General features: G+C 38.0%; 1 protein-coding gene across 14 annotated transcripts in view; it reads left to right on the top strand.

Annotated features, from left to right (window-relative positions):
• Window positions 1-23181, top strand: part of CEP112 (centrosomal protein 112) — a 569199-nt gene that overhangs the window by 137332 nt on the left and 408686 nt on the right. The window lies entirely within an intron of this gene.

Raw genomic sequence — 23181 nt, 5'->3', positions numbered from 1 at the left:
GCGGGTGGTCCTCGGCATTTTCTGGCTTATAGCTGCAGCATGGCAGTCCTGCTCTGTCAACATTTACATTTTTGTTGTGTATTTCTGTGTCTCAGTGTCTTCGCATGGCCTTCTCATAATGACAGAAGTTGTTGGATTTAGGGCCCACCCTAATCCAGGATGATCTAATTTTAACCTGTTTACATTTGCAAAGACCCTATTTCCAACCAAATAAGGCCACCTCATAGGTATGGGGGATTGTCCTTCAACCTGTCTTTTTGGAGGACACAATTCAGCTCACAACAATAGGTAAAAAATGTGATATAATTTTTGTTTTAATTATGTTATCACTTATAAATGAAAATATTGAAAATTAAATCATTGGATTTAAAAAGAAGAAGAGCTTAATATGTGCATGCAAGATCCTTGTAAACGGTCATGTGTTCTATTTTGTTTAGGTTGCTCAGAGTCAAATTTGGGACCCATTTTTAGTAGCTAAACACACTAGTGTGGTGTATGCTTTCTTTGGGGACTATATTTTTAAAAACTTTTTGGCCAGGTGAGATGGCTCACACCTATAATCCCAGCACTTTGGGAGGCCGAGGTGGGTGGATCACAAGGTCAGGAGATCAAGACCATCCTGGCTAACACGGTGAAACCCCGTCTCTACTAAAAATACAAAAAGTTAGCTGGGTGTGGTGGCGGGCGCCTGTAGTCCCAGCTACTCGGGAGGCTGAGGCAGGAGGATGACGTGAACCTGGGAGGCGGAGCTTGCAGTGAGCTGAGATCACACCCCTGCACTCCAGCCTGGGTGACAGAGCGAGACTCTGTCTAAAAAAAAAACCAAAAAAAAACCAAAAACAACTTTTTAACCTCTGGCTTAGAAGGCAGCTGGCTTCTCATATCTGTCTTTGCATTTATTCTGTTGTGATATCACGTGTCATGTAGCCTTTGGAAAACTCCATTGTACACTTGTGAGGAAATTATAGTGAAATAGGCAAGTTATGTCTTCATCTAATTATAGAAATAGTTTTGATCTTGTGGATCTACTAAAAGAGTCTTTGGGAAGCTCAGGAGTTTGTTGACCATACTTTGAGAACTGCTGCTCTAAGCCATTGGCTTTCATTTCATTTTTGACCATGACTCCCAGTAAGGAATACATTTTATAAATTATGCCCAGAACATACACAAGTACACATATGAGCACACATCTGTCTGCATATCTATAACTCAAACAAAACTTTCATTTTTACTGTTGGCCATTTACTCTAACATATTCTGTTTTTTTCATTTTGTTTAATTTTATTTAAAAATTGCTGGGTTGTGATTTACAACTTGATTTCACATGGGTTGAGACCCACGATTTGAAAATCACTGCTTTAGGTATTATGTATTTAAGAGTTTAATTTCTGGATCCATAGTAAGCTTTTTAAAGTGGTTATAGTAGTTTATGGCACTGCTCAACAAGAGTAGGAATTGTCTTCACATCCTTGCCAACACTTGGGCTTACCAAATTTTAAAATATTTTGGCCAGGCATGGTGGCTCACGCCTGTAACCCCAATACTTTGGGAGGCTGAGGCAGGTGGATCACTTGAGCCCAGGAGTTTGAGACCAGCCTGGGCATCACAGCAAGACCCCATCTCTACAAAAAATACAAAAATTAGCTGGGCATGGTAGTGCACACTTGCAGTCCCAGCTACTTGTGGGGCCGAGGTGGGAGGATTGCTTGAGCCCAGGAAACCAAGACTGCAGTGAGCCATGATCACTGCCACTGCACTCCAGCCTGGGTGACAGAGTGTGACCCTGTTTCAAAAAAAATTGTTTTTTGTTTCTAACTTGAAAAATGTATTATTTTAATTTCCATTTCCCTTTTTGCTCTTACGTTTCTTGACCTTTTAAAATTGCCAATTCATCCCCTTTGATTGTTTTTAAATTCAGTTATTCTTTTCCTTGATTTATAGGAACATTTTATATATTTAGGATACAAATAAATCGATTGTCAGATTCTTTTTCCTCTTTTTTTTTATTGCATAGACATAATATGAAATTTACCAATTTAATAATTGTAAGTATATAGTTCGTTGGCATTAAGTATGTTTACATTGTGGTGCAACTGTCACTACCATCCAGCTCCAAATTTTGTCTTCTTTCCTGTCTAATACTTTGTACCCAGTAAACAATAAACTCTCCACTTGCCCTCTTCATTCAGTTCCTCACAACCACCTTCTTATTTTCAGTCTCTTACGAATTTGACCATTCTAGGAAACTCATGTAAGTGGAATTATGCAGTATTTGTCCTTCAGTGACTGGCGTGTTTCACTTCGCATAACGTCATTATGGTCGATTCATGTTGTGGCTTGTGTCAAAATTTCTTTTTAAAGGCTAAACAATATTCTGCTCTATGCATATACCATATGTGTGTCCATTCATTGGCAGATGGACACTTGAGTTGCTTCTCCCTTTTGGCTGTTGTGAATAATGCTGCTGTGTACGTGGGTGTAAGATAGCTCTTTGATATTTAAAGCCATGAACAAAAAACAAATTTAAATCTAAAATACATTTTCATTATTTCAACATTCTAAATCTTCACAAAGTGACTATATTTAATAAAGATATTAAATAATATTACAACAGAAATATTTTTTTTTTCTTTGGAGACGGAGTCCTGCTCTGTTGCCCAGACTGGATGGAGTGCGGTGCCACAATCTCGGCTCATTGCAAGCTCCGCCTCCCAGGTTCACACCATTCTCCTGCCTCAGCCTCCCGAGTAGCTGGGACTACAGGCGTCCGCCACCACGCCCGGCTAATTTTTTGTATTTTTAGTAGAGAAGGGATTTCACCATGTTAGCCAAGATGGTCTTGATCTCCTGACCTCGTGATACACCCCCCTTGGCCTCCCAAAGTGCTGGGATTACAGGCGTGAGCCACCATGCCTGGCCTGCAATGGAAATTTGTAAAATATATTGCTTCAATGTTTATCGCATAGGTATATTTTATTTATTAAATAATATTGAGAGACATAGCATTCACAATGGAATTTTTAATTTTTATAAGTTTGGGGTAAAAAGAAAAGTCAAGCTTTGGAGCCAAGAGGTACCTGTCAGAGAACCTTCATTCTATTTTTTTAATTTTTTTTAATTTTATTTATTTTATTTATTTATTTATTTATTTATTTTTTATTATACTTTAAGTTCTAGGGTACATGTGCATAATGTGCAGGTTTGTTACATATGTATACTTATGCCATGTTGGTGTGCTGCACCCATCAACTCGTCAGCACCCATCAATTCATTTATATCATGTATAACTCCCCACTGCAATCCCTCCCTCCTCCCCCCTCCCCATGATAGGCCCCAGTGTGTGATGTTCCCCTTCCCGAGTCCAAGTGATCTCATTGTTCAGTTCCCACCTATGAGTGAGAACATCCGGTGTTTGGTTTTCTGTTCTTGTGATAGTTTGCTAAGAATGATGGTTTCCAGCTGCATCCATGTCCCTACAAAGGACGCAAACTCATCCTTTTTTATGGCTGCATAGTATTCCATGGTGTATATGTGCCACATTTTCTTAATCCAGTCTGTCACAGATGGACATTTGGGTTGATTCCAAGTCTTTGCTATTGTGAATAGTGCCGCAATAAACATACGTGTGCATGTATCTTTGTAGTAGAATAATTTATAATCCTTTGGGTATATACCCAGTAGTGGGATGGCTGGGTCATATGGTACATTTCGTTCTAGATCCTTGAGGAATTGCCATACTGTTTTCCATAATGGTTGAACTAGTTTACAGTCCCACCAACAGTGTAAAAGTGTTCCTATTTCTCTACATCCTCTCCAACACCTGTTGTTTCCTGACTTCTTAATGATTGCCATTCTAACTGGTGTGAGATGGTATCTCATTGTGGTTTTGATTTGGATTTCTCTGATGGCGAGTGATGATGAGCATTTTTTCATGTGTCTGTTGGCTGTATGAATGTCTTCTTTTGAGAAATGTCTGTTCATATCCTTTCCCCACTTTTTGATGGGGTTGTTTGTTTTTTTCTTGTATATTTGTTTGAGTTCTTTGTAGATTCTGGATATTAGCCGTTTGTCAGATGAGTAGGTTGCAAAAATTTTCTCCCATTCTGTAGGTTGCCTGTTCACTCTGATGGTAGTTTCTTTTGCTGTGCAGAAGCTCTTTAGTTTAATTAGATCCCATTTGTCAATTTTTGCTTTTGCTGCCGTTGCTTTTGGTGTTTTAGACATGAAGTCCTCTGTAATCCCAGCACTTTGGGAGGCTGAGACGGGCGGATCACGAGGTCAGGAGATCGAGACCATCCTGGCTAATACGGTGAAACCCTGTCTCTACTAAAAAAATACAAAAAACTAGCCGGGCGAGGTGGTGGGCGCCTGTAGTCCCAGCTACTCGGGAGGCTGAGGCAGGAGAATGGCGTGAACCCAGGAGGCGGAGCTTGCAGTGAGCTGAGATCTGGCCACTGCACTCCAGCCTGGGCAGCAGAGCGAGACTCCGTCTCAAAAAAAAAAAAAAAAAAAAAGACATGAAGTCCTTGCCCATGCCTATGTCCTGAATGGTACTACCTAGATTTTCTTCTAGGGTTTTTATGGTATTAGGTCTAACATTTAAGTCTCTAATCCATCTTGAATTAATCTTCGTATAAGGGGTAAGGAAAGGATCCAGTTTCAGCTTTCTACTTATAGCTAGCCAATTTTCCCAGCACCATTTATTAAATAGGGAATCCTTTCCCCATTTCTTGTTTCTCTCAGGTTTGTCAAAGATCAGATGGCTATAGATGTGTGGTATTATTTCTGAGGACTCTGTTCTGTTCCATTGGTCTATATCTCTGTTTTGGTACCAGTACCATGCTGTTTTGGTTACTGTAGCCTTGTAGTATAGTTTGAAGTCAGGTAGCGTGACGCCTCCAGCTTTGTTCTTTTGACTTAGGATTGTCTTGGCAATGTGGGCTCTTTTTTGGTTCCATATGAACTTTAAAGCAGTTTTTTCCAATTCTGTGAAGAAACTCATTGGTAGCTTGATGGGGATGGCATTGAATCTATAAATAACCTTGGGCAGTATGGCCATTTTCACGATATTGATTCTTCCTATCCATGAGCATGGTATGTTCTTCCATTTGTTTGTGTCCTCTTTGATTTCACTGAGCAGTGATTTGTAGTTCTCCTTGAAGAGGTCCTTGACATCCCTTGTAAGTTGGATTCCTAGGTATTTGATTCTCTTTGAAGCAATTGTGAATGGAAGTTCATTCCTGATTTGGCTCTCTGCTTGTCTGTTACTGGTGTATAAGAATGCTTGTGATTTTTGCACATTAATTTTGTATCGTGAGACTTTGCTGAAGTTGCTTATCAGCTTAAGGAGATTTTGGGCTGAGATTATGGGGTTTTCTAAATATACAATCATGTCATCTGTAAACGGGGACAATTTGACTTCTTCTTTTCCTAACTGGATACCCTTGATTTCTTTCTCTTGCCTGATTGCCCTAGCCAGAACTTCCAACACTATGTTGAATAGGAGTGGTGAGAGAGGGCATCCCTGTCTTGTGCCAGTTTTCAAAGGGAATTTTTCCAGTTTTTGCCCATTCAGTATGATATTAGCTGTGGGTTTGTCATAAATAGCTCTTATGATTTTGAGGTACGTTCCATCAATACCGAATTTATTGAGCGTTTTTAGCATGAAGGGCTGTTGAATTTTGTCAAAAGCCTTTTCTGCATCTATTGAGATAATCATGTGGTTCTTGTCTTTGGTTCTGTTTATATGCTGGATTACGTTTATTGATTTGCGAATGTTGAACCAGCCTTGCATCCCAGGGATGAAGCCCACTTGATCATGGTGGATAAGCTTTTTGATGTGCTGCTGAATCCGGTTTGCCAGTATTTTATTGAGAATTTTTGCATCGATGTTCATCAGGGATATTGGTCTAAAATTCTCTTTTTGTGTTGTGTCTCTGCCAGGCTTTGGTATCAGGATGATGTTGGCCTCATAAAATGAGTTCGGGAGGATTCCCTCTTTTTCTATTGATTGGAATAGTTTCAGAAGGAATGGTACCAGCTCCTCCTTGTACCTCTGGTAGAATTCAGCTGTGAATTCTGGTCCTGGGCTTTTTTTGGTGGGTAGGCTATTAATTGTTGCCTCAATTTCAGAGCCTGCTATTGGTCTATTCAGGAATTCAACTTCTTCCTGGTTTAGTCTTGGGAGAGTGTAAGTGTCCAGGAAATTATCCATTTCTTCTAGATTTTCTAGTTGATTTGCGTAGAGGCGTTTATAGTATTCTCTGATGGTTGTTTGTATTTCTATGGGGTCGGTGGTGATATCCCCTTTATCATTTTTTATTGCGTCTATTTGATTCCTCTCTCTTTTCTTCTTTATTAGTCTTGCTAGCGGTCTGTCAATTTTGTTGATCTTTTCAAAAAACCAACTCCTGGATTCATTGATTTTTTGGAGGGTTTTTTGTGTCTCTATTTCCTTCAGTTCTGCTCTGATCTTAGTTATTTCTTGCCTTCTGCTAGCTTTTGAATGTGTTTGCTCTTGCCTCTCTAGTTCTTTTAATTGTGATGTTAGAGTGTCAATTTTAGATCTTTCCTGCTTTCTCTTGTGGGCATTTAGTGCTATAAATTTCCCTCTACACACTGCTTTAAATGTGTCCCAGAGATTCTGGTATGTTGTATCTTTGTTCTCATTGGTTTCAAAGAACATCTTTATTTCTGCTTTCATTTCGTTATGTACCCAGTAGTCATTCAGGAGCAGGTTGTTCAGTTTCCATGTAGTTGAGCAGGTTTTGATTGAGTTTCTTAGTCCTGAGTTCTAGTTTGATTGCACTGTGGTCTGAGAGACAGTTTGTTATAATTTCTGTTCTTGTACATTTGCTGAGGAGTGCTTTACTTCCAATTATGTGGTCAATTTTGGAATAAGTGCGATGTGGTGCTGAGAAGAATGTATATTCTGTTGATTTAGGGTGGAGAGTTCTATAGATGTCTATTAGGTCTGCTTGGTGCAGAGATGAGTTCAATTCCTGGATATCCTTGTTAACTTTCTGTCTCGTTGATCTGTCTAATGTTGACAGCGGAGTGTTGAAGTCTCCCATTATTATTGTATGGGAGTCTAAGTCTCTTTGTAAGTCTCTAAGGACTTGCTTTATGAATCTGGGTGCTCCTGTATTGGGTGCATATATATTTAGGATAGTTAGCTCTTCCTGTTGAATTGATCCCTTTACCATTATGTAATGGCCTTCTTTGTCTCTTTTGATCTTTGATGGTTTAAAGTCTGTTTTATCAGAGACTAGGATTGCAACCCCTGCTTTTTTTGTTCTCCATTTGCTTGGTAGATCTTCCTCCATCCCTTTATTTTGAGCCTATGTGTGTCTCTGCATGTGAGATGGGTCTCCTGAATACAGCAGACTGATGGGTCTTGACTCTATCCAGTTTGCCAGTCTGTGTCTTTTAATTGGAACATTTAGTCCATTTACATTTAAGGTTAATATTGTTATGTGTGAACTTGATCCTGTCATTATGATATTAACTGGTTATTTTGCTCGTTAGTTGATGCAGTTTCTTCCTAGTCTCGATGGTCTTTACATTTTGGCATGTTTTTGCAATGGCTGGTACCAGTTGTTCCTTTCCATGTTTAGGGCTTCCTTCAGGGTCTCTTGTAAGGCAGGCCTGGTGGTGACAAAATCTCTAAGCATTTGCTTATCTGTAAAGGATTTTATTTCTCCTTCACTTATGAAACTTAGTTTGGCTGGATATGAAATTCTGGGTTTAAAATTCTTTTCTTTAAGAACGTTGAATATTGGCCCCCACTCTCTTCTGGCTTGTAGAGTTTCTGCCGAAAGATCTGCTGTTAGTCTGATGGGCTTCCCTTTGTGGGTAACCCGACCTTTCTCTCTGGCTGCCCTTAAGATTTTTTCCTTCATTTCAACTTTGGTGAATCTGGCAATTATGTGTCTTGGAGTTGCTCTTCTGGAGGAGTATCTTTGTGGCGTTCTCTGTATTTCCTGAATTTGAATGTTGGCCTGCCCTACTAGGTTGGGGAAGTTCTCCTGGATGATATCCTGAAGAGTGTTTTCCAACTTGGTTCCATTTTCCCCCTCAGTTTCAGGCACCCCAAGTCAGACGTAGATTTGGTCTTTTTACATAATCCCATACTTCTTGCAGGCTTTGTTCATTTCTTTTTCTTCTTTTTTCTTTTGGTTTCTCTTCTCGCTTCATTTCATTCATTTGATCCTCAATCGCTGATACTCTTTCTTCCAGTTGATCGAGTTGGTTACTGAAGCTTGTGTATTTGTCACGTATTTCTCGTGTCATGGGTTTCATCTCTGTCATTTCGTTTATGACCTTCTCTGCATTAATTAGTCTAGCTGTCAATTCTTCCACTCTTTTTTCAAGATTTTTAGTTTCTTTGCGCTGGGTACGTAATTCCTCCTTTAGCTCTGAGAAGTTTGATGGACTGAAGCCTTCTTCTCTCATCTCGTCAAAGTCATTCTCTGACCAGCTTTGATCCGTTGCTGGCGATGGGCTGCACTCCTTTGCAGGGGGAGATGCGCTCTTATTTTTTGAATTTCCAGCTTTTCTGCCCTGCTTTTTCCCCATCTTTGTGGTTTTATCTGTCTCTGGTCTTTGATGATGATGACGTACTGATGGGGTTTTGGTATAGGTGTCCTTCCTGTTTGATAGTTTTCCTTCTGACAGTCAGGACCCTCAGCTATAGGTCTGTTGGAGATTGCTTGAGGTCTACTCCCGACCCTGTTTGCCTGGGTATCAGCAGCAGAGGTTGCAGAAGATAGAATATTGCTGAACAGTGAGTGTACCTGTCTGATTCTTCCTTTGGAAGCTTTCTCTCACGGGTGTACTCCACCCTGTGAGGTGTGGGGTGTCAGACTGCCCCTAGTGGGGGATGTCTCCCAGCTAGGCTACTCAGGGGTCAGGGACCCACCTGAGCAGGCAGTCTGTCCGTTCTCAGATCTCAACCTCCGTGTTGGGAGATCCACTGCTCTCTTCAAAGCTGTCAGACAGTGTTGTTCGCGTCTGCACAGGCCCCTGCTGCTTCCCCTGTTGGTCTTCAGCTGTGCGCTGTCCCCAGAGGTGGAGTCTACAGAGACAGGCAGGCTTCCTTGAGCTGCTGTGAGCTCCACCCAGTTCGAGCTTCCCAGTGGCTTTGTTTACCTACTTAAGCCTCAGCAATGGCGGGCGCCCCTCCCCCAGCCTCGCTGCTGCCTTGCGGATAGATCGCTGCAGACTGCTGTGTTAGCAATGAGGGAGGCTCCGTGGGCGTGGGACCCTCCCGGCCAGGTGTGGGATATATTCTCCTGGTGTGCCTGTTTGCTTAAAGCGCAGTATTGGGGTGGGAGTTACCTGATTTTCCAGGTGTTGTGTGTCTCAGTTCCCCTGGCTAGGAAAAGGGATTCCCTTCCCCCTTGCGCTTCCAGGTGAGGCGATGCCTCTCCCTGCTTCAGCTCTCGCTGGTCAGGCTGCAGCAGCTGACCCGCACCGATTGTCCGGCACTCCCTAGTGAGATGACCCCAGTACCTCAGTTGAAAATGCAGAAATCACCGGTCTTCTGTGTCGCTCGCGCTGGGAGTTGGAGACTGGAGCTGTTCCTATTCGGCCATCTTGCTCCGCCCCACCTTCATTCTATTTTTAATGAAAGTTAAATTTTAAAAATTAGCATTCAGACCTTGTCATAGGTAATACTAGTAAACATAGAGAAAAATGGACGGAGTCTGTCAGCAGGATTGAATTTAAGAAACGTCAAAAGTAGACAGGTTTTGCTGAGCAGCTCCTGATTTAATAATTAAACAAGGTAGAGTTCAAGGCCTGGCTTAAGATGAAAGACGGGACTGTCAATGAGAATCAGTTCCTCTGTTTTGCTGTTCTTTCAGGCTTTTTTCTTTTTTGTTGAGTCTTGTGTTGTCTTATTGCCATTTATTGTAAGCAGACACTTGTATAGATTATGAGACTTACGCATTTTGGTATTGGCAGGGATTTTCTTATGAGAAACTCATAGTGAAAATATGCAAACAATAGATTTTTAAAACAAATATTAAAACGTAAATATAAAAATTATAGCTTCCTTGCTAGATGCTTGGGAAGATGAAGGCTGTAAAATGATAGGGCTCTATTGACTTTAGGGTTTAGATACACCGAAGGTCTGTGGGTGGCTTTACTGAGATTCTAGGCTTTCTTACTGGAGTTCTTAACATTTTTTGTACCATGGACCCTGCAGGGAATCTGGTAAATTCTGTGTAGTCCTTCTCAGAATAGTATTTTAAAAATAAAAGTTTACAAAGAAAAATTGTATTGAGTTACAGTTGTTAAAATATTCATAAATGAACACTACAGTAAAGTAATGCATATGCTTCTAAATTAATGCAGTAAATATAAAAATCTAGCAGTAGGCCTGATAGTAATTTCTGATAGGGTAAACAATATATAGTGATTGCTCAGTAGTCTAATGAACTATAAAAATATCCATGATTTCTATTTGTTCCAGGTATTGCTAATGCTACCTTTGTCTGATGACTACATTCACAATTACTTTCAGTTAGGGTGGTGAAAATGAAAATGAACTTTAAAGAAAAATTCAAATTCAGCGACAGTCTGAATTCCATCCATGATCCTCTATGGTAGGTTAAGGTAGGTTAAGATCCTTTACTTTAAAGAGTGCCAAAAGCCTTAGACATCTGAAATATTTAACTGTTGTTAGTAGTGACATATGATAATTCATAGAACTACTCATGGACGCACTGAGATAGCTAGAATTTGATTTTATAGTTTCTATCACCATTTCTTCTCCCAAGCTCACAATGATTATAATGCAGAAAATCTCCAAATAGCACCAATTCATCATGTTGAATAAAATGGCCATTTAAAAATAGACACTTTTTTTGAATGGTTTTAGATTTACAGAAAATTTAAGAAGATAGTACAGAGAATTCCCATATAACCTGCACTCAGTTTCTCCTGATGATAACATCTTACCATATCTTGGTACTCTTTTCACAATAAATGAATCAATATTGATACACTATTAGCTAAAGTCTTTTGTTCATTCAGATTTTCTTCGTTTTTACCTAATGTTCTGTTTCTTTTCCAGGATCTCATCTAGGATACCACATGAGATTTAGTTGTTATGCCTCCTTACTTTCCTCTTGCTTGTGATAATTTCTCAGACTGTCCTTGTTTTTTTATCACCATGACAGTTTTGAGGGATATTGATTGGTCAGGCATATTGTAGAATGCTCATCTAGTAGAAACTGTCTGATGGTTTCCTCATGATTAGACTGGGGTTATGGATTTAGGCAGGAAGATCTCAGAATAAAGTGCTATTCTTATCACATCATATCACGAACACATATTATTATAATTATAATTATTTTATTTTATTTTGTTGAGACAGTCTCACTCTGTCACCGAGGCTAAAGTATAGTTGCACTATCTCAGGTCACTACAACCTCTGCCTCCTGGGTTCAGGCGATTCTCCTGCTTCAGCCTCCCAAGTAGCTAGGATTACAGGTGTGTGCCACCACGCCCAGCTAATTTTTGTAGTTTTTAGTAGAGACAGAGTTTTGCCGTGTTGGCCAGGCTGGTCTCGAACTCCTGACCTCAGGTGATCTGCCTTCCTCTGCCTCCCAAAGTGCTGAGATTACAGGTGTGAACCACAATGCCCAGCCATGAATACATATTATTAACATGACATCATACCTGTGCATATTAATTTTGATCATCTGGCTGACGTAGTGTTTATTAGATTTCTCCAGTGTAGTTACTTCCCACCTTTTCATACTGTACTCCTTGAAAGGAAGTTACCGTTTGGCAGCCCATTTAAGAAGTAGGGAGTTTTACTCCCTTGTTTATCAATTTATTCTATTCTTCATTTATACTAGTATGAAAATGTGGATATCTATCTTATGCTTTGGGTTATAAGCCAATATTTCTTCATTTTATTGCTCAAATTGTTCCAGTTTTGGCCATTGGGAGCTCTTTCATTTGGGTTCTGTGCTTCTTGGACATGGCCCCATCAGTACGGATTATATGGAGAAATGGTATTGGAAACCAGTATCTGTGTGCTAGGTATGCATGTTGTTGTTGGGGTATTGTTTCTTTTGCAACCTCTCACCTGAGAGACCAAGGAAATACTGACCTGTATATACAGTGTATACTAGCCTGTGTATACAGTAAGTCCTTATTTAATGTCATTGATAGGTTTTTGGAAACTGATTATAAGTGAAGTGACATATAATGAAACCAATTTTTTTCTCATTATTATAATGAAATGATGTTATTTGAGGACCTGCTATATGCTGTTTTGCTTAAAGTTTTTTTTTTCATAAATTAACATTTAAACACTGCTGTATTTGCTACTTAGGTCAAACATAATGTTTTTCCTTGTTTGACAAAAGTTGTAATTTCCTACAATACTTATTTTGGTGATGCCTATATTTTTTGTTTCTCAATGTACATTCATTATATAATAATTCTAAAATCATTTTATCCTTGTTCTTTTAAATTTTGGGGACTAGTAATATAGGATTATAGTTTTAATGAAAATGACAATTATTTACTTTTTTTTTAGCAAGCCATTTACTGTGAAAAGTGGTTCTTTCAATAAATTGGTCAATTGAATATTCATGTAGAAAAAATGCATCTTGAACCTTCACATCATTTAATAAACCCATTTTAGAAACGTCCTAGAATTAAATGTGCAGATAAAATGGTAAAACTTATAGAGGAAATCTTAGAATATCTTCTTGGCCTGGACTAGTCAAAAATTTCTTAAAAGGGAAATTAAGTGTTTACCTTAAAGAAAGATACTAATAAATTAGAATATATTAAAAGTAATACCTTTTGGTCACCAAAGGTATATTAAGAATGGGAAAAGAGGCTGACATGGTTGCCTATGCCTGTACTCCCAGCACTTTGGAAGGCCAAGGGAGGCAGATCACTTGAGACCAGGAGTTTGAGACCAGGAGTGTGAGACCAGCCTGGCCAACATGGCAAAACCCTGCATCTATTAAAAATACAACAATTTGCCAAGTGTGGTTGGCACATGCTCCCAGCTACTCGGGAGGCTGAGGCACGAGAATCTCTTGAACCAGTAGGTGGAGGCTGCAGTGAGCTGAGATCGCACCACTGCACTCCAGCCTGGGCAACAGAGCACAGCAAGACTCTGTCTCAAAAAAAAAAAAAAAAGAAAAAAAGAAAAAAAAAAAGAAAGGGAAAAGGCAATTCAGAATGGAAGAAGATATCTGCAATTGCTTTATTCAATAAAGGTCTTGCATTTTAAATATAGAAAAAAATCAACACGGAGAACAGTTCAATAAAAAAGAGCAATATATTTGAATAAGCAGCACACAAAAGAAGATATTCAGATGATTAATAGACACTTAAAAAGGTGCTCAAATCATTAATAGTCAGGGAAATGTAAATCAATTCAGTATCTCTACATACCTATAAAAAGGGTTAATTAACAAAAACAAACAAAATCACAGTACGGGGTTTTGACAAAGATACAGAATAGTTTGAAGTCTCATACGCTGCTGTAAGGAGTTCGAATTTTTGTAAAACTGTCAAGCTCTTTGGTAGTAACTACTGAGGCTTGACATAGGCACATCTTACGACAGCAATTTCACTGCAACATGTATAACCAGAAGAAATCTGTGCATGTATGCACCATAAAACATGTATGAGAGTTTTCATAGCCACATTATTTTTAATAGTCAAAAACTGAAGACAACACATCAATAGAATGGGTAAATTATTTTAGCATGGCTATATATAGTATTGAAAAAGATTAAACTACTCTTACATTCCACAACATGGATGAATCCCATAGGCATATAATATGCATGAAGAAACCTGACCCAAAAGAGTTACATACTCTGTGATTCCATTTATACAAAGTTTGAAAAAAGACAAAATTTATTTGTACTGATAGACGTCAAAAGAGTGGTTGACTCTGAGTGGAGCGTAACTAATAAGCCTTTAGAGAAGCTGGCAATGTTCGCATCCTGTAGTGGCTTGTGAGTTTTCAATTTGTAAAAATGTTATCAGAATTTATTTTTAAGATTTATGATTTATAACTTCATAAATCATAAATGTATGTATCTTTAAGACTTAAGCACCTTTTGTCATAAATCATAAACTCTATCTTTAAGACTTATGCAGTCTTGCTCTGTTGGCCAGGCTGGAGTGCAGTGGCACACAAACTTCTTATGAAAATAGTCCTATTTTCATGGATAAATTATTCTTCTTATGAAAATATGTCCTATTTTCATAAGAAGTTTGTGAAATAAGATAAAATTAGTTGCTCTTTTTGCCATACGAGTTTGCCGTAGGAGAACTGTGGATACCAATTTGTTGCCTAATACTAACACTTTAATTTTTAACTCCTACAAGGTTTCAAATTAAGTTTGTATGTAAAACGCCAACATTTATATCTCCAGTACTGATTTCTTGTATCAATAGATGTTATACAATGAAAACACCATGGAATATTTTATATTTTCTAAGACTTATAGAAAATCATATCTATGATAATTAATACCAAAATAATACGCTTTCCTAAATTTCCCCTTGTCAGTTGGCATCATCATCATTCTGTTGGCACATTAACTTTTGAACCTGGAAGATTTATGTTTTTCCCCACTTTTCATCTCCTTTGTTTAGTATGTTACAGAATCATCCATTTTACTTCTCTGAAAATTTTCTTGGATCTGCTCTCTTCCCTTCTGTTTCCACAGCTACCAATTGAGTCCTGGCCATTGTTGCCTCATTCCTGACTCTTCCAGTAACCTGCTGGTTACTCTCCCTGTCTCCTCTTACTCTATAGCCAACAAATGCATTTTTTCCCTCATTTTCCCATGATTAAGAACCTGAGTTCCTACTATCATGACTATTATTATTAATGCTTACAAGTTACGTCAATTCACGAAGTCCAACCTAGTTTTCCAAGTGCTACCTTTGAGTTCCCAATGTGGGAAGATATCCTGTTCATACAAGGTAATCTGTTCATCATTTTCTGTACAGTAATTTATTTCTTCCTGGATTCTGTTGTCATATACCACTGAATTCTTCTTATGCATTGTCTGTTACAGCCGGCAAAACATAGTTCTATATCAGCATTCTTTTTCTTGAATAATTTTTTACTCCATTTTTAGAACTCCACTATTTTGCATCCTCTCAGCTCTTTTATTCTGTTTAAAGAATTAATTTGGCAAATGTTGTTGTTTAGGCTTTCCCTTGACGTTATAGGTTCAAAATTTAGGTACTTTGTGTGTAGAATTGTGTGCAAAACGTTAGTGTTCAGAAAATGCTTTAAAAATCAAAAATAAAATGAATAAGTGACATCACATAGTTTGCTTCTTCAGTGAGAAACTTGGCATCAGTATATACAAAAGTATTTATTTGGCAAATATAGATCTTAATGCAGAGGCCACTTTTTCATTACATATAATACTTATCTGCATGTGAGAAAACATGCCACCTTCTAACAACAGTTATGTCTTGGCAGGTGTTCAGTGTTTGAATAAATCGTATCAGAATCTTCTTTTTTCTTTTTCTTTTTTTTTTGAGACAGAGTCTCGCTCTGTCACCAGGCTGGAGTACAGTGGCGCGATCTCGGCTCACTGCAACCTCCGATTTCCTGTTGTATCTGGTATAGCCCCAGGACTTCCCAATCGTATGTCAGCCTTCACAGACAGTACCAACTAGATTGGTTTTGTCTATCTGGTGGGCCTCAGATATACAATAATCATATGTATGTATATACTTAAAATCTATATTATACATAGCATTCTTTTTGTTATTTTCTGAAGAATTCTCAGGAGAAGTAGTCTTTTGACAAACTGGTAAAGTTTGGCCTCAGGTATGTTGTAAAATGCATTTTAAAAAGTAGTATGAGCCTGATGGAATATGGTGAGTAGTGTGCTGAAGGAACTCGTTCTGGGGCCTGTTCTTTTCATTTCTATTACTGATGAAGTAATTGGGAATGTACTTTTCATACTTTTCTGGTACTAGAGTAAGACTTGTTACGAAAAGACAAACATAATCTTGTAGTATTAGAAAAATCATCCTGTGGAAAAATAAAATTCAGAATGGGCAGTTTAATTTGTTGAAACGGGGAAAAGACTATGCATAAATACTGGAGAGAAAGATGATTTAATCATTACTTAACATTATAGTTAGAATTATTCAATGTAGTTTGAAATGCAAAAGCCAGAAGATAATCACATAATGCCCCAGTGGCATTAGCATGACCAGCATGGGAGAGCCAGAGGAGAGAGAGGGGAGAGAGGACAGGGAGAGGATAGAGAGAGGTGGTCACGGGAAGAAGGAGAGATGGAGAGTGGATGGATATTGAAATTTTATTTTCAGAGCATTCTGGGTATATATTTTAAAATTTATGTCTTAAAAATTATTATATTTTAAACCTGATAACTCTTGACTTTATTAATCTAAGCTAATTAAAGTATACATTTAAGAAATCATTGGATAATGAGCCACCTTTATTTCAACACATATTTAGGAAACATTTTATGGTAACAGATTATTTCTACTCGTCTGTTCCTTTAGCAAATAGATTATAATATCCCTTTTGTGAGTCTCATTTCTCCTGGAATGAGCATTTTAATAAAGGGGCTTAGAAATGAGTAGAATTTCACTAGCCAGCCCTTTATTATAATAAATTGTTCAAGGTAGAAAACACTACGGCCTTCCAATTAACCACAATTAAAAAATACCTTATCTTGGGACTGGTAATAATAGCGGTAATAATGTGGGAGGTTAAGAAAGAGACCTCAAGTATTGCAATGTTGCATTTTAGCTTTTCTTTGTGTACCTTATGTTTTGAAATGATATGTGTACACCCAAGGTATTTTTGCAAATGTATTTTATGTTAATTCCATGAGCAGAATATCAAAGTCCTGGAGAAGATGTAATGCAGTGGAACAGGTTTTGATTCAAGGAGATCTTGGGTCAAATTCTTTGCTGCTGCTTACCAGTTTACCAGTAGGGCAAGTGTTGCCACGTTAATCAATTTTGCTAAGTCCTAGTTTTTTCATATTTAAAATGATGTTAATGATAACTACCTCATAGTTTTTGCAGGGAAGAGAAAATGGCCTAAAGCTGGCGAAACACTTAGCACAGTGCCTGACCTATAGTGAGGGTTCAGTGGTGGTTGCTGTCATTATATTCTTCATCATCAAAATATGTTGGTGGTCCATGACACCTTGGTTATTCAATTGGGCAAGAATTTTACATGTATGCACATTTAATGTGGTGTTGAGTTTTAGCCATTGTTTTCTCCTTTTATGGTGGTAAAAAACACAACGTGAGATCTACCCTCTTAACACATTTTTAAGGTACAATGCAGTATTAGTAACTGTAGGCATGATATTGTATGGCATATCTCTAGAACTTTTTTTTATCTTGCGTGACAAAAACTCTGTACCCTTTGAGTAGCAACTTCCCATTTTCCATTCCGTCTAGCCCCTGGCAATCACCATTCTACTTTTTTATATGGGTTTGACTAGTTCAGATATTTCCTGTAACTGGAATCATGCAATATTTGTCCCTTTGTGACTACCTTATTTCATGCAGCATAATGTCCTCAAGGTTTATCCAAGTTGTAACATAAAACAGGCTTTCCCATTTTGATGGCTGAATAATATTCCATTGCATGTATATACCACATTTTCTTTAGCTCTGCATTCATCCATGGACATTTACATTGTTCAGGCTGCCCAGTGTGGATGTGTGTTTGGAGGCTGACTTTCCCTCGTCACACTTCAGAAGCTCACAGTTTTTCGGCTGTCTTGTGGTGTTTGCAGTGGCAAGCTGTTTTATTCAAAGGGTCTGTGAATTATTTTGGTTTTCCTGGTATGTTCCTGTGTTGGTTCTTGGAGAAAAAGTTCACGATGTGAGTCTCTAGATGCTGTTCTGTCTGTCTAAGAGAGAGCTACATGTTAGTCCTATCTCCTATTCACCATTTTCTCTGGTTAATGCTATGCGGTTTATACATCTTGGCTATAGTGAATAATTTTGCATGGGAGTACAAATATTTCTTTGACTGACTTCAGTTATTTTGGATAAATAAGCAGAAGTGTGATTGCCAGATCATTTGATAGTTCTATTTTTAAATATTTGAGGAACCTCCATACTGTTTTCCATAATGATTATACTATTTTTCAATCTGACCGACAGTGCACAAGGGTACCAGCTTCTCCACATCTTCACCAACAGTTGTTGTTTTCTGTTGGAATCTGCAGGTTTGTCAACAGGTGGAGATAAATAAGGATGGGCAAGTAGCATAGTCACAGAGGTACTCACTTGTTGGTACTTACAATACATGCATATCCTCAAAAAGTCTGGCCAGTAGTGCAAACCACAGCATTTAATAGGGCAATAAACACTAATCATGTCCTCTCATAGTTCTGCTCCTTGTGAACAGGTACAGTCCACGGGTTACCTATTTTAGTCACAAATCTCCTCCTTTCAGATCTGATAATTTTTTTCATCATTTTAATAATTCCTTAATTAAAATTTCTAATTAAGGCTGGGCATGGTGGCACATGCTTATAATCCTAGCACTTTGGGAGGCCTAGGTGGGCAGATCACTTGAGGTAAGGAGTTCAAGATTAGCCTGGCCAACATGGTGAAACCCCATCTCTACTAAAAAAAAAAAAAAAAAAATTCAAGTTCATTTAATCACTATTACTTTGTTCAGTGATGTACAGATAGCTGAGGTCACAATATTGCTTCAATGTCTATCATTTTCTTATCTGATTTGTTGGATATCTTTCTCTTTCATCTCTTTTTTCTTTCTCTCATAAAAATAGTTTTATGCTTTTATCTGAGCATTTTTTCTCTCATCTCCACTGTATTTAATTATTCACATTGTAGAAAGAGGGCTGTCTGGTTTTTCTGGCTGACAGAAACCTTTTTTCTTTAGGCAAAGTCTGTGGATTTATTTATTTGTGTAATTCATCCCCCTTTGCCTTGGTTTATTTCTTTAGCAATTTGATATTTTCTAAAATTTTATGATGTTCACATTTATTTTGGATTCATATAAGGAAAAAAGAAGTAGATTTCTAGAAATTATTTTAAATATAGAAGGGAATATCTTTACCTTTGTGTTGAATTTCTTGTATTTTATCTCTATTTTTTATAAAACATGCGAAAAACATTTTGACATATTCTATATTGGATAGATTTTTGTTATTTCCTCATTGTAACCCAGTTATAACCATATAAAATGCTAGTATTTTCTGTAATATGGCCAGAAACCACTCCAGTTTTGAATATGGAAGGGACATTTTAACATTTTAGCAATTATCCTGTTTTTATTTTTTAAGAATACAGTAGTGCCTTGGTATATGCAGGTGATTGGTTCCAGGACCCCTGTGTATACCAAAATTGGCACATATTCAAGTCTTGCAATCGGCATTGTGGAGTCTGGGTACAGGAAAAGCAGACCCTTCATGTAAGTGGGTTTCACATCCTGTGAATATTGTATTTTTGATCACCATTTAGTTGAAAAAATAATCTGTGTATAAGTGGAACCACACAGTTCAAACCCGTGTCGTTCAAGGTCAGCTGTTTTGATAATTGGCAAATGTTTATTGGATACCTACTACAAGCTAAGCAGTGTGCTAGAAAGAAACAGGAGATCTAGTGCAAATAAAGCGATGTCTTGGCTGTCTTGAGCTTATACTTTATTGTGGAAAACAAACAACAAAGAAAGAAAAAGCAGAAGAAAGGGTAAGAGGTCAGAGAAATATAGGCAGTAGAGATCTGGTTATTTAGGTAGAGTGGCTATGGAAAGATTCCTTCACAAGATGACATTTGGGTGGAGAACTGAAAGAAGTGAGAAAGTGAGCTATGCAGGCCCATGGAGGAAGATGCTTTAGGCAGAAAGAACAGTAAATGAAAAGGCTTTGAGGCTAGCTTGATGACTTTGAGAAACAGCATGGAGGCCCGTATGGCTGGAGTATAGTAAATGAGAGGGAGGGTGGTAGGAGATGAAATCAGAGGCCATGGTAGTCACTTCTTATTCTGAGTGATAAGAGAAGCCATTGGAGGGTTTTGCAAAAGAGTGACATGTCTGATTAATGCTTTAAAAGAATAATTTCCTTGAAGTTTAATAATTTTACCTATGTCTTGGCATTCTTCATTCTGTGTGACTTTTACAGTATACCCTTTCCATTTGTATATTATTTTCATGTATAGTTTTCTTGTAGTATGTCATTTAGTATGTTTTCTTTTTCTACCATTTCTGTTCTTTAGGTACACCAACTAGGTAAATGCTGGATCTCCATTTTGTTTTTTTCTATGTTGGTTGTTTGCTCTTATAATTTTTACTTGCTCATAATGTCATTTCTTTCCCTTAATCTCATCCATAGATTGCTTTGTGCAAAAATGGTTTGCGTAGTTTTTTCGTTCAGCATAATCTTTCTTGCTTCTTTTTCGTGCCAGATTATGTTGAAAGAAGCTGCAGTTAGAACGTATACATCTGTTATTATTGAACCAGTTGTGTTATTTGCATGCCACTTAGTTTGTATAAGTGTTTTCTGATGACATTTTCTAGGATTTCCAGCCATGAGACTTCTTCTTGTGGACTATTCCTGTAATTATATTTGATCTTCACTTAATTTTGTGGGATGTCTCATATATTTTGAGTCAGGAGAACACATGCCTTATATGTTTTACAATTTCAATATATGGGGCATCTGCATGTCTATTTCTATTTTCTGTTTTTTCCTCTGATTTTATTTCTTGGTATGCCTGTTATTTTGTGATTATTTGCCAAACATTATGCACAGAAATATTAAAGGCTCTGGATGCTGTTATCTTCTGCCAGAGAGGCTCTTCTGTCTCTTCTGAGAGGCAGCTGGTGTAGAGACAGATCACTGGATCCATTCAGGGACTAAATTGACTCAAGGCTGAGTTGCAGTCTTTATAATCTTTGGTATGCTTTTGACTAACTTTCGCTCCTAGTGGTAGTCCTCAACACAGGTCTCAACTGAAAGCCTGTGATATTATTAATACTAGCAGCTCTCCTCCTTGGACAATCTATTTTACTTCTAAGTACAGTGATACTGCAGAAAACTCTAGTGTGCTTTTCTGAGTTTTTTTTCCCCCCACTTGGTTTCTTGGCTTCCTGCCCTGTAAATGGTAAGAATTTGACAAATTTGGCCAGGCGCAGTGGCTCATGTCTGTAGTGCCAGCACTTTGGGAGGCCAAGATGGGCAGATCATTTGAGGTCAGTAGTTCAAAACCAGCCTGGCCAAAATGGTGAAACCCCACCTCTACTAAAAATACAAAAATTAGCCAAGTGTGGTGGTGTGCACCTGTAATTCCAACTCCTCAGGTGGCTGAGGCAGGAGAATCACTTGAACCTGGGAGGTGGAGGTTGCAGTGAGCCAAGATCCAGCCTGGACAGAGCACAACTCCGTCTCCAAAATGAAAAAGAAAAAGAATTCGACAGATTCTCTTGAGGAGTAAACTGCTGGTGTGGTGCCCACTTCTCTGTGCATTGCGTTTCTGAACGACCTTAGTTCCTCAAGTCCTGGCTGCCTCGGCCACCATCTGCCCTTGTTTCCTTGCCCCATCCTCATCTTCTACCATTGGAAAATACTTCTAGTGTAAAAGCACCTCACAGGATGATGCCTCATCTCTATGAGGTTTCCAAGCTGCCTTAGAAGTTCTCAAGTACTTTCGTACTAATTAAATCTTTCACTGGCCATGGTGGCACATGCCTGTAATCCTAGCACTTTGGGAGACCGAGAATCGCGTGAGGCCGGGGTTTGAGACCAGCCTGGCCAACATAACAAGACCCCATCACTACCAAAAAAGATACAAAAATTAGACAGGTGTGGTGGCATGTACCTGTAGTCCCAGCTGCTCAGGAGGCTGAGGTGGGAGGATCACCTGAGCCTGGGAGATTGAGGCAGTAGTGAGCCAAGATCACACTATTGTATACCAGTCTGGGTGACAGAGTGAGACCCTGTCTCAAAAAAAAAAAAGTCTGTCTGGGTTTTTCAGTTGTTACCATTGGGAGTATGCAAGCTACTCTTTTATAGCCAACTTACAACTTATTACAAACCCTGTAATATCCTCTTACAGGGTTTATTAGGATGGAATTTGCATTTCTATTTCTATATCTAGTTCATCTTGTCTGTTTTTGATTTCTAAGAGAAGAAGGAATACAAATCATCTTTATTCCGCCATCTAAAACTGGAAAGCAAAGTATATGTTCTTTGTTTCTTCCAGTTAATGAATATGCAGGACACAAAGGGTGTTTAGAATATATATTAGAAAATTGAAACTATTTTCTGAAAGGAGCTCCTAAAGCAGAGGGATAATGAAGAGACAAAGTGAAAAAGATGCATGAAGAAGAAATCGGAACTTCTGATGTTTGTCAGTTTGGAATTGTATGCATTTAAAGAATTTAATCTATAAACCATGCTTTTAAGTTAGATAAGTCATTTACCTAGATTGGAAGCTGTCACACCAAAATTTAACTTGTATACCTATTTGGTTTTGTAATGAAGAAAGGATGAAATGAAGAAAGGATGTCAGGGTTGTAATATTATTTAATGCTGAAACCGCATCTTTCAAATGGTTATCGTAGAACAAGTATAACACAATAATTGAGTGCAACATCATACTAACCTGTCGCTATTATTCAAACTTATTAGAAGTTTAATTTTAAAACTGAAAATTAATTGTCCCTTCAGCTAATGCTTGCTTACCCTAATTTTAGATAAAGTATCTAAAAGATGATAAATACCTTTATGCACGTTTTAAATTGCAGTTCTACATAGGGGGAGATTCTAAATAAATATTAAATAATAGAGAAATGATTTAGTTGCGTGATAATCTTAATACTGTGGAAGAGTGGAGAAGTGCATTTTATAGAATGGCAAAGATGTTAAAAAATGAATAAAAATCTTGCACACTAACACTACGACTAATTAAATGTTCCTATACACTTAAAAATATTTGTATCACTTATGTGAGCACCCTGGTGCTACAATTTTGGGGTTACGAATTTCCTTTAAAAATACCATTACATTACTTTTATAATTATAGCACATTTCAAAAACTAAAATGAAAAGCAAAGAACACTAGTAAGTAGTCAGGCTAATGGGCGTATGTATAAAGAGGCGTAGAGACTGAAACCTTCCTGAGGATAGG

The sequence above is a fragment of the Rhinopithecus roxellana genome, chromosome 19, assembly GCF_007565055.1.
Source record: "Rhinopithecus roxellana isolate Shanxi Qingling chromosome 19, ASM756505v1, whole genome shotgun sequence".
NCBI classification, from domain to species: Eukaryota; Metazoa; Chordata; class Mammalia; order Primates; family Cercopithecidae; genus Rhinopithecus; species Rhinopithecus roxellana.
This window is presented reverse-complemented; position numbering and strand designations above follow the sequence as displayed.